Below are 13,316 nucleotides of genomic sequence, written 5' to 3'. Positions count from 1 at the left end.
CAATTTTAAGGGTACAAGATGGGCGAAATTTTTTTTCTAAAATCGAGAAAAATGAATTAGTTATAATTTATGTTTTTATATTATAATTTTTTATATGTCAATATAACATGATATCTTTCGTCGGCTATTGATAAATAGGTTTTCAATTGCTCTATCATGTAAATTATTATAAATTAAATTATTTTATTCAAATTTTTAACTTATATTGATAGACAATAGGTAAAAAAATTTTGATTTCTATTTATTTAAGATGTTAAAATCAAGAAAGTCCATATTGTACTCATGAAGTAATTTTTTTGAACATGTTAAGCACAACTTCTTCGAAATTTGTAATCCTTTTCATATCCTCTATCAAGTACTTCAATGTATATGTATACATTTTTTTTGAATTAAAATATAAATCTGTGCATAACACTGATCAAAATTCTAGTATATGTATGAATTGGAGATTATTTTCCACTCTAGATTACTAGTTTTAACGAATAGTCCACACCTGTCACATTGAAACTTCAAATCTTAAATCAGAAAAAAGACTGACATTGCATCGTTGTCCATTGCTGACTTGTCAGTGTAATAGACCAAAAGTGTGTAATTCTTTCCGAGCCTGATTTTTGGCAGCCAAGTCAAATTCTCTGAGGCTTAACAATATGAGAAGCGCTGCTTGCTGTAAATTTTCATTGAAACATTATTGCTTAATATGCAGTTACTTCTTCCAACGAATTTTTATTACCCCCTTCAATTTAATTGTCTAGTGAGCGTAACTTTCAACTCCCTTTGAATCTCTTCTTATTAGAAATTCTAAAATCCGATCGACTCTAAATCATGGGAGAATGCCTTTAAAAAAAAATAAATATCGAAAAACTTGAAGAAAAATAAAGCAGTGCCCCAGGAAGTGTTTGAGGAATAACTTTGTTGCTATTACCCAATCACATGCTATGAAACAAATAGAAGGCTCTTATGCATGTCTGTATTGTGATTCAAGCAGTTGTTGAAATTTCAGCAATTTGGGTGATATTAAAAATTTGTGAGAGTTGAATACTTTCAGTGATTTAAGAATCGACCATGATGTTCGTGAGAGATCAATTTATGTAAAACTTTGTGAGAGTTTTAATCACTCTCTATCTTTTTCATTTTTTTTAATCACTCTCTATCTTGTTAATCACTAAAGGAAATTTTAGTTAATGTAAACTTTTTTGTTTTTTACTAATTATATATATATTTTTTGGACAATGGATAAAGGCTATAGAAGGTTTCCAGATTTTAACCATAACACAGTTTACAGTGACAGGAAAAATTTAAAATACATATGAAACTATAAATATCGAGTTTCTTTTATTGAATTGTGGATGAATATTACCTTTGCTTTGCCTTGTGCAGATAAGATTGTGACGTTTATCAATCTTTTTAAATGGTGCTAACTTTCAAAAATAAAAGTTCTAAATTAATTTTATTAGTGTAATAGAGAAGTTCTCTCCAACACAATAAAGAGGAATCTAGTCCCTAATTCAATCAATAGCCTTGGTGTAAGCACCTTTTTAAGAATTCACAAGTGCCATTTGAGAGCTAGTTATCAAGTTAGCTAAACACTAGTTACAACCATGTTGGGTTGGTTTGTGTTACATTAATTGAATTGTAAATTATTATTTACCCCCTATTTGTTTCGCCTTCGACTACATAATCAGTCCACTAGTTATGTTTTAACATATACTTATCCCCTTTAGTTTTAGATGTAAAATTGATTCGAAGCACATCTAGTAATATAACAAAAAAAAAAGCACATCTAGTAACGGCATTCGTTAAATTTTCAATTAAGTTCTTATTTAAATATGAAATATAATAAGATCCTAATCACTTTACCTAAAATCATAGGAAGGTCACGTGGTCGAATGTGAAATCACTGTGGAGTTGGGTGGATATTCTATATTTCATGCCCTACACACGTTTTTGAAACATGTTTGCATCAATTAATATGGGGGATAAATTCAAAAACCTCAGCTTCTCTTGAGATTTGTAAAATTACACAAACCTCCCCTGAGATTAATGTTTTAGTAACAAATTAATGCAAATCACAAAAAGTAACATTTAAAAATACTTTAAGGAGAAAAATGAAAATTTTATCCCCTAAATACCCCTTATACATATATATAAGTTGTATTAGTAAAAGAATAAAAATAATTAAAAGTTAACAATAATTAATACACACATTTCACTATTTAAAAAGTTCACATTCAACACATTAGACAACGCAAATAAACAATAAAACTATACTAATGATCATAATATTCAGTAAACAGACCAGTCATCACTCTTAACATTAGGTTTTACTATAATTCTTGTGATTATGAACAGAAAAAAATTTTAAAATTTTCCTTTCTTTTCCTTTCTTTCTTCTTTATTTCCATGAAATTACTTTATAACTATTATAGTTTTAAGAGTTTCAAAGAAACTTTTTTCATGAACAATCTTCTTTTGCCATATGTTTTTCCTTTTACCAAAGCTCTTCTTCTCACATTATGTATAACTAGATTTTAATTATTGTCAAGTTCTATCAATCACAAAATAGCACCATCTGGTATATCAATTGGCCTTATCTTATAATTGGAAGTCACTATTCATCATTAAAGAAATTTTCAACAGTTATTTTAATTAATTAGTTACTTATAGTTAATTAGCGATCTAATTACTCAATCATTAGATATTAGTTTCTATAAGACATAATGTCTTAGGTTATATGAGTAATTTTTTCCCATGTGATATAATTAGGCCCACAATTCTACTAAGGGAAGTAAGTATAATTTTACAAATCTCAGGGGAGACCAGTAAAATCATTAGAAACCTCAGGGAAGGTTTCTAAAATTATCCCTTAATATAATTGGAATTGCTTTTACGTCTTTTTTTGTTCACTTTGCATAAAATATAGAGAAATTGAATAATACTATTGTACAAAAGGGAATAAGTGGTATAATGCGAAACCACACATAGTGCTTCTCTATGGCCGGCCCTAGGCCGCCCGATGCGCCCTTAGGGGTGGCAGGAAAACCTCCTGTGGTGAAGTCTTTTGCTGTTACTTTAGCAGGCAACGCAGCTGCTTCGTCATGCAATGACATTATTCCGGATTTTGGCCAACTTTCAACCTTTCGTGGGGAGCCGGCACTTTTGATATCTCGCGAAGAAATTTTAACTCTTTCTGAACCATTTAAGAATTTTCTTGTGGGCAAGTTTGCATATAGCAGGCCTCCTATGGAGCTTATCAGAAAATTTGTTGTTTTGCTTGGATTGAAAGGGAATTGCCCAGTTGGTTTATTAGATAACAATCATGTGCTTTTTCAGCCATGTCTGGAAGAGGATTACATGCGTCTTTTTGTCTGAAGATCGTGGTTCGTGCAGAATTCTCCTATGGCCATCTCCAAATGGACAATCGATTTCAAGGCAGATCATGAAGCATCAATTGCTCCTATCTGGATATCTTTTTCTGATCTTCCTCTTCCATTCTTTAATATGAAGTATTTGAATAAGATTGCATCGCTCCTTGGGAGGCCATTGAAGGTTGATGCTACAACTCATCAATGGAATACATGGTCCTTTCTAGATGATCACAAGTACGAGAAATTTTATATGCGCTACAAATGTGTAATAAATGGAAGTAAAACCAACAATAAAAAGCTCCTATAGTCATAGAATTCATAACTACTCTTGCAAATGAATCTACCAGTTAATTGAATATTACTACCTTAACTAGTTATGATGTATGCAATATCTACTCTCACCGGTATACCGAACATACCTATAACTAATCCACAGTTACTCTCATAATTATAAAATTGACTACAAGTTCATTAAATTCTATGAAATTAAATGGAATAAGTCACGAAAGTCACAAAAGTGCACCTCTATTTTTGTGAGTTACTCCATATATTTAGCACTTTCTTGAACTAGTGTTAAATTTCAATTCTCATCGCAAATTTAACACCATGAAATTATTACAATTAATGATCAGTTAATCATGATTAGATAAGCAAAAGTGTTAAATAAGTTGCTTAAAATAACAGTATAAAATAAGCAAGCAAACCTCACAAACAAGATATAGAAAATTCATCTATAACTCTGGATATAAACTTAACAAAACATGAAGAAAATAAAAGTAAATAATAAACTTATATTATGGCTAAACATTGGAATCTAATACAAGAATTAAAGGGTTGGAAAAGAAAAAACCCCTTGTCACATGTGGGCCTCCCTCTCTTCTTCTTCAATCATGATGTTCATCCAAGTTAAGATACAAGTTTGCAATAAAACTACCTAACCTATACTAGCCTAAGCTAAAGAACTAAGAAACTAACTAAGTTTTACATCTTGTGTGGTATTTGTTCCACTCTCCTTTTCCTAGCTCTTGATTTTTGCTCAAATGATATATATGTAGAGAAAAAGGAGTCCAAAAGATGATTCTAGAGCCTCCTTTTTAGCAACAAAATGTCCCTTCAAGTTCCTTCAATTTGAACTCTTACAAGCACAATCTCACCTATATAAGTATTGAAGTGATGCCACTTCAACAAGAGTTTGAGCATACTTTTGTAGATGACTGTGAAATTAGGATTAACACGTGGGCAAAATACCTATAAAGCTAATATTAACCTCGAGAAAAGTATATATCATTAATTGTGCTGTGTTTTAGTCTTTGACATTTAAGAGATATAGTTTAATTTAAGGAAAAATGCTACAGTCCTTTTTGGGTACGGTACCTATAATTTTAATCTACTCATATCTTATCATATCATTTAGTAATTTAAACTCTTAAAATAATCTAAAGATTGATAATTCCTATTTTATATCCAACAATAAATTTAATTTCATCGGCACAGTGCTCTAAAGAGACCGTAGAACTTCCCTAATTTAAGAACACTAACAACTACATTAAAAATTTAAATCATCTATACCAGTTAGAAGTTTAAATCAAGAGAAACTTCTTTTTTTTTTTTGAAATTATCAAGAGATAGTTCTGATTATGCTTAAGATTCATCCATTAAAGTTGAACTATTGAAGAGTTCATGGTTTAGGATACACATGTTTTGCAAATTAGTGGGGGATTGTTGAGTCATTTAGAAAACCTACACAAATCTGTGCAAGTGGACGTTGGCGGCCCAAACTACGTGTTTTGAAGTCCGAAATGTTTCCAGATTTAACAATAGCTCTCTGGATGCTATGGCGCGTTTGAACTCAAATGTTGGGCCATCCCAACTCTGATACTTGTAATTATTATTATCCATTTTCTAAAACACAAAAATAACTTTTCAAATCATAGTTATTAAACCCGACCCACAAAGGAATCTGATGAAGGAGCTGGGTCAACGAGTTATTGGTTCAACCAGTTGGTGAATGGTTGAACCAGTAGGTCACTAAATATAACTAAATATTATGTCTCATAATTTTTGATATGAGATATGGTGGTGAGTATACTATACATTTATGCTTAAAGTCCTAAGTTCAAATATTGATAAGAGCTTACTAACTTCTTTTCCACAAAATTCAGTACGTTGACAAAATCGGTCGGATTTCAGTCTAATTCGATTAAATTGCTGGCATTAACCAGTCAACGAAATCTGTGCTCAAGTGATCCAATTAGAGACCCAACCTGACCCAATGACTTGTTAGGAGGATGACCAATTCGACCATCGGGCTGATCTGAGTTTAATAACTTTGCTTCAAATCTGTAAGGGGAAATCAAGTGTTTTGAGAAATCAAGAAAAAAGCTTCGTTTCTCAAGTATTGATAGCAAGTCTGCCGTTTATATGGCAACTCAAAAAATTTCCTTTCTCAACCAACTTGTACAATTAATTTATTCATGTATAAATTCTGGAAGTTTGCAATTTGAATTACAGTTACAAAATAAAAGAAAATTCCATAATATTGATTGTTAGTTTATGTTACAATATTTAAATTTTAATCATCAAATCGAGTTGCATCAGAATTTGATGAAACATTCTTCTACAAAATTAACTTGTGATCGATTTTAGCCATATCTTATAAGTGCATTACCTAAGTCCCGGATTCTTACGTGGGTTCTGTGATGGATATTTGGAATTTTTCTTCACTAAAAATTTACGTGCCATATTTCCTTCCTTTTAGAATTTACCAATCCAACGCCTGCTGTTAAATTTTTTTCCCACAATCAACTTCATGGACAGTTTTCAAATATCTCTAGGAATGTTAATTAAAATTAGAATTAATTACAAAATCTCCCCTTGAGATATAGCCAGTTAATTTTACAGTTTGTCCCCTAATATTGTTTTTCTTTACTTATTTTGCCTTCAAAATTTTTAGCCAACTCTAGGGGTATAATAGAAATATCAAACGAACAACAAAAGGTTTTATACATTAAGCTGTGCACCTTGGCTTCCTAAATGCTAATTTGCAACTAAATCACTTCTTAAACTATAAAACAACAACAAAAAATTACTCGGTCCCGAATCATTAAAAGGTTTTTATAATGAAAACGTATCCATTAAACGAACATAAAGAATTTGAAGAAAGAAAAACTTAAGCTGAAAATAAGGTTAAATAACTTCTTGTTAGTGCATGAATGTTTCTATGAATTGCAGGCATAAAAGAATATGAAGTTTCTTATGCTTAATCATCTTTATATGTAGGTTGTGATGACATATTTACACTTGAAAATATGTATCTGCATAATATGTGTGCTCCCAAAGTCAAGTATTTTCATTCATAGACACTTATCCTTTAGTTTTTTTGTTTGAGCTTGTTGGCTAACATCTATTTCAGTCGAACTTCATTTTTTTCATTCAGTTCTTTTCCATCTTAAACTTGAAATATAAATTTTTTCGTGCATTGTAATAAAATTACTATGATGCTTTAAAAGCTGTATTTAAACAAAAATTTTATGTTTTACTTAACAAAAGGAATTATTTTTTTCTTTTTACCAAATTATCTAGGGCTACATTTTTTCTTTGTACTTGGATATCCAAATAGTAATTCTCTCGTAAAAGTAAATCATGACATTTGCAAACAAAAAAATTCGGACTAATTCCTCAGTTGGTGTTTTTTCACCTTTTTAGGCAAGAGGCTTGAAGTGCGTGTTTACAACACCAGATTTTGATGAATTATTCTGGTACTAGAACTTTTATTAGAGAATAATACAAAAGTAGAATGATCAAAACAACTTTCATGTTTATTTTTCCTTCGACTTATTTTCTGTTTTTACTAGTTTTAGTACATTGTTCCAACATATGTGCTTAGAAAGGGTGAATTTTACCTCTTGGATCAATATTCGGCTCTAAACAACGTAGTGTATACACAAGCCAAAAAACCATAAACGACCAAAATGAACCTTCCTCTCCCTCAATCCCAAGTATCTCTTTAACTTGTCAATTTTATGTTTATGTGATTTCTTCCCATTTCATTTCAAATCATTTCGAAAAAAAATCTGAAACGCGAATCATGAAATATTAGTTTCAGTCCAACAGAACTAGAAGATTTTTTCTTATTCTTTTTTGTTACTCTTTCATTTGTACATTAAATATACTTATTGAAATCAGATTGAGAGTGATTATAAGCCATATGAGTTTTTTTTTTGTCACTAATCAAGCAAAAAAATGAATAAATTCTCATCCAAATCAAATTCCAATGTACATTCCACTCAAATGCCTAGACCTGTTACAGCATGACCTCAAATCATAAATGAGAAGCAAGACCTGGGTTTTCAATAGCTTTCCATTCTTTTTTCCCATTGTTTACTTGTCAATGTAACATCAAATCATAAATGAGGGGCAAGACTTGGGTTTTCAATAGCTTTTCATTTTTTTTTTCATTGTTTACTTGTCAATGTAACAGAGCAAAAGTGAATTATTCTAAGTCAAGTCGCAGTCTCTCTGGCCCAAAAGGTCTCTCTGAGGCTTCAATATAATGAATCGTCATGTCCAATGTGAAGCACTTTATCTGTAGGTCGGGCACATATTTCCATCCTTGTAATGATTTATTTTCCTTAATAAATTATTTTTGTTGGCATCCCACCCCACGGTTTGCCAGAAAAAAAGGGGAAAAAAAAGTTTTATTTGTGTTTGTGGAAGCCGGGTCCTCAATTTCCTGTTCGAAACTGCGGTCGGTGGCGAACTGTTACAAAATGAAAAAAATGCACATAGATGTTCAAAGTTGGTTTATTACATAGATTTATGTATATTTAGTATCAATTTAAATTGGACTAAATCCCCTACCCTCTCCCTCACCTTATATATCCTCATTCATGGGACATATGTCACTTTAAGAAGTTGTATAATAAAGTGTAGGGTAAAATATCAAAAAACTTCCTGTAGTTTGTTAAATGTACAATTTAACTATATCTAATTTGGAAACCTACACCGTACATTTGACAAACCACAGGGTATTTTTTGATATTTTACCCTAAAGTGTAACATGAAAAAGTGCAATATAAGACCTAAAGCCAAACAAGTTTAGCATAAGAAAAGTTTCAAAAGAGATGAAATAAGAAATAGAAGATTTAATAAGATATAATTATGTATAAAAAAGTCAAAGCATTCCCATCAGCTTTGTCTAATTTCACATATTTGTCATAGTCTAGATCATGACTACGAATAAAATTTGCACATATTCCACACGTAAAGACTTTAAACCAAATACTTCTCCAATTTGGTGAAGTCTCTTTCTTTGCTGGAAAATTTGAGGTCTTGAGAGTCGTGGTCCTTTGCCTTTGCTGGAAAATTTGAGGTCTCGGTCCGTTGTCTACACGGCATCCCATTAGTCATTGTAAAAGAATATGAAGTTTCTTATGTTTAAAACAATAGAGCTCTCTGAGAATTTGTTTTCTAGAGGCATTCATCACTATCCTGTGCATTTGCACATTCCACACGTAAAGTCTTCCGTCTTTGCTGTAGAATTTGAAATCTTGGTGTCTGGTTGCTGGGAAATAGACCTCTTGGTCTTTAGTCTGTACGAAATCCAATAAGCCCTCGATGTAATATGGAAAGGATTATAATGTCAATGGGTTCGCAGAATCGAAAAGTAACCGTATGATAATTAGTGCAAATAGAATACTTGATGTGGTATTAAATTTGAAAGTACGTAAATTTTTGTTTTGAATTTATTGGACAAAAACTTTTCAAAACTAAAGCAAAATTATGATATTCCTTTACTTCATGAAATGAAAGTTATCTTCTTAGTTAGAACTTGCAATTACTCACAATGCTTATAGGTGTTTATGTTGACATCATATGCATAAGTAATTTGGGCAGGAATTAGTTTTGTTCCTCCATCAAAGGAGTAAGAATTGAAGTTTAAAAGGTCATAAAAAAAATGTTTAAATTGAAAGTAATGCTTTAGATATTGTTAAGGTAACAAAAATTGTCCCCAAGACCTAATTTAGGATATTTAGTCAGCTGTCTATGAAATTCCTTAATTGACTCTTAAGTGCTTCCTCTTCCCCTTTCATACTTCTTCCTTTTTCCCCTTTCCCCATTATAAGGTTTGGAGTTTTCCCTTGAACAAAAAAAGATTAACAAAAAAAATAAAATTAGAAACTAATTTACTCACTCCTTATAATCATTTCCAAACATTGTGTTGAATATCCAAAAATTTAATGACAAATAAGAAAGTAGTTCAAAAATAGCTCTCCAAATTATAGTAGTTCATTAATTTTTATTCCCATAAACCAACCACATGATGAATCGCATTGAGGAAACAAGTGAGGAGAAGGAAGCTCAAAAAGAGATGAATCAATTTGAATTTGAAGAAGTCATAAGATATAATTATAAGATCTCAGGATTTAGAATTTTTATCTTCAAAATTTTCCTTTTCCACTCCATAAATCTCGTCCTTCCCTTACTATATATGTGTATGACAAAGTCAAAGCATTCCCATCAACATTGTTAATTTGACATATTTGCCATAGTTCTGATTGTGACTACTAATAAATTTTGCACATTCTACACGTAAAGAGTTTAAATCAAATACTTCTCCAGTTTAGTGAAGTCTCTTTATTTGCTAGAAAATTTGACATCTTCAGGTCTTGGTCCTTGTGTGTGTGCTGGAAAATTTGAGGCCTTGGTCCTTTGTCAATACAGTACCCTACTAGCCTCAATATATTAAGTTGTGCACCTTTGCAACCTAAATCCTAATTTGCAAATAAATGAACAAATGAATAGTTCAACTTTAGAATAATAACAAGACTACTCGGCCCCTCATTCAAAGATTTTCATAATAAACGTAATTATCTTCAAACTTTCATTGGACGAACATTTATAAAATATGAAGAAAGGAGGAAAAATTAGTCAAAAAATAAGGTCAAATTACTTTTTATTAGTATATGAAGGATTCTACGAATTGCAGAAGTAAGGTAGATCAGAAAGAAAATTATTTTGTTTCTTATGTTTAATCTACTTTGCACATCGGATGTGATGATATATTTATGCCTAAGGTACATATCAGCATTATATGTGCTTCCAAAATCAAGTGTTTTCAGCACTTTCCACTGCTCTTGTGCTTGTGTGCACTGAAATCTATTTCTTTCAATTTTATTCTCCATTTCAGTATTTTTTCCATCTTAAACTTGAAATGGAAGTTTCTGCATTGCAAAATGAAAAATTACTACGATTCTTAGAAAACATTGTGCAGACTGAAATTTCCTTTTTTTTTTAATTTTACTTAAGAAAAAGAATTATTACTTAAATCAAATTTTTTTTCACCTTCCAAACTTTGATTGCTAAATTTGTTTTGTCTAACGTCTATGCAAAAGAGACCATTTTGGTCTCCATCCCTCGAACATTGGGTATCCAAATTGGAATTTTCTCGTAAAAGTAAATCGCAATGCTTGCAATAATAAAAAAATAATATTCCGAGGGAAAAAAACAGTATATATATATATATATATATATATATATATATATATATGAGTAAATATCTCAACGGGTGGTTCTTGAATTTTTTTGGCAAGAGGCTTAAAGTCTATGCTTGAGTGATGAGATTCCGTTAAATTGTTTTAGTATTACAACTTGTATTAAAGAATAATTACAAAAGTAGAATAATCAAAGCAACTTTAATGTTTCTTTTTTTTTTCAAAATTTCTGGCTTTACTAATTTTACTACATTGTGCAACAAAAAAAAATCTTACTAAATGAGTGCTTTAGTGATAGCAATAAGAGTTAAATCCTAGCATATGACCTTAAAAAGAGTGATTTTAACCTCTGGGGCCAATTTCTAGCTCTAAACCACATAATAAAAAAGGAACAATTATTGGAGAAAATTTGAAGTGCAAACCATGAAACATTAGTTTCAATTACAGTTGTTAAACTTCACGAGCAGCTCGAAATCTCGTTAGAGCTCGGCTCGATAAGGCTCGAGCTCAATTCGTTAGTTGCGGTAAACGAGCCGAGCTCGAGCTAGAAATGTGCTTGTTTAGTTAACGAACCGAGTAAGCTCAGTTCGTTTGATATTCGAGTAGCTTGTTAGAACTCGTTAATAAAGGGCATATTTGTTATTTTAGAAATCAAAAGTATAAAAATTAAAAATTATATATTTTTATTGAGGTTATTTGCACGAGTTCGAGCTCGAACTCGTACATGCTCGACTCGTTTGTGATAAACGAGTCGAGTTCGAGTTCGAGCTCGAGCCACATGTAAATTTGACGAGCTGAATTCGAATACATTTTAAAGCTCGTTTGCCTAACGAGCTCGAGTCGAGCTCGGCAGCCAAATACTCGGCTCGATTAACAGCTCTAATTCAATCTGATACTATTCTTACTATGGTGCATGAGAACATGATGATTAATTAAACAAAACTTTGAATTTGAGAAATTGAATGAGAACAAGAAGATTTCTTTTTACCGTCCTTTGTGGATCTTTCCCTTGTACATTAAATATGTATATTAAAATCAGACTGAGACTAGTTAAAAGTCATACGAGTTTTTATTTGTCACTAATCAAGTCAAAAATGAATACATTCTTATCCTAATCAGATTCCAATCAAAATTCCACTCAAATTAATGCCTAGACCTATTACATCATGGCCTAAAATCATAAATGAGAAATCAAACTTGAGTTTTCAATGGTTTTCCATTGTTGACTTGTCAATGTAACCGAGCAAAAGTGAATTATTCTTTCCAAAGATTCTTTTCAAAGTCTCTCTGAGGCTTCAATCAGATATTTCTTTACTTTGAAGAAGTATTATGTCTTTGCTTGAAAATTTGAGGAGACGGCATCCCGTCAGCCGCCAATGTGAAAGATTACCAATTATTTCTAGTGTATTTTTGGCTTCTTTACAACAATTTTAATATGATTTTCTTCACTAGCATGTAGGTGTTTCCCTGACGTCTTCTAACTTATATCTTCACTAATGTAAAATTTTATCTGTGTTTAGTATAATTATCTAACTTATTTACATATTTTAAGTGCAAAAATTATTAAAAACAATATTTGTCTTCACAAAGGATTATGTAATATAATATCTTTGAAATCCATTTTATAACTTATAAAGTTTGGGAGGAAGGCCATAAGTTTTTATTAAAAGATTCTAAATAAAATTTTTTTGGAGAAAAAAAAATAAAGATAAAATTGATAAAATGTTCATATAGTATAAGAAGGCTATTCAATTGACATATGGCAAGTGGTATGGTGGTGAGTATACTATAGATGCATGCTTAAAGTCACAAGTTTGAATCTTGGTAAGAGCTTGCTAAAATTTTTGAGGGGTCATAAGTTTTTATTAAAAATTCTAAATAAATTTGTTTTCAAGAAATAAAAAATGAATAAAGATAGAATTGACAAAACGTTCGTATAGTATAAGAAAGCTATTCAACTTACATAAGGATGGTAATGGGGGCGGATCCCGGGGATTGGGATGAGGGGGAATTCCCCCCTCCCCTCTCCTGGTTTAGAAACGGGGCGGGGAATGGGGGAGTATACCCCTGCCCCGCCACCCGCTTAAAAATATATGCATATTTATATATAAATATATATATATGTAATTATATAGGTAATATTTAATTTACTTAGTTGCAAACTTATGATAATGATATTATTAGTTATATGTATTATATAATGTATATTGATATATATAATATAATTGATATTATCAATTATAATAATAATTATATATGTCTACTAATAGAAATTATTAATTAGTTATACTAAATTTACTAATACATTTATACTAAATCCCTAATTACACTTAATACAATAACATATTTTTCTCAACAAAAAAGCACAAACACAATAATGAATTAGTGATTATATTTGTGCCAAAAGTAAAAACTTGACTGACAGGTGTCGAGTCTGTGCAATAAAAATTACTAAAAA

Source organism: Coffea arabica, chromosome 1e (assembly GCF_036785885.1).
Source record: "Coffea arabica cultivar ET-39 chromosome 1e, Coffea Arabica ET-39 HiFi, whole genome shotgun sequence".
Classification (NCBI taxonomy): Eukaryota; Viridiplantae; Streptophyta; class Magnoliopsida; order Gentianales; family Rubiaceae; genus Coffea; species Coffea arabica.
This window is presented reverse-complemented; position numbering follows the sequence as displayed.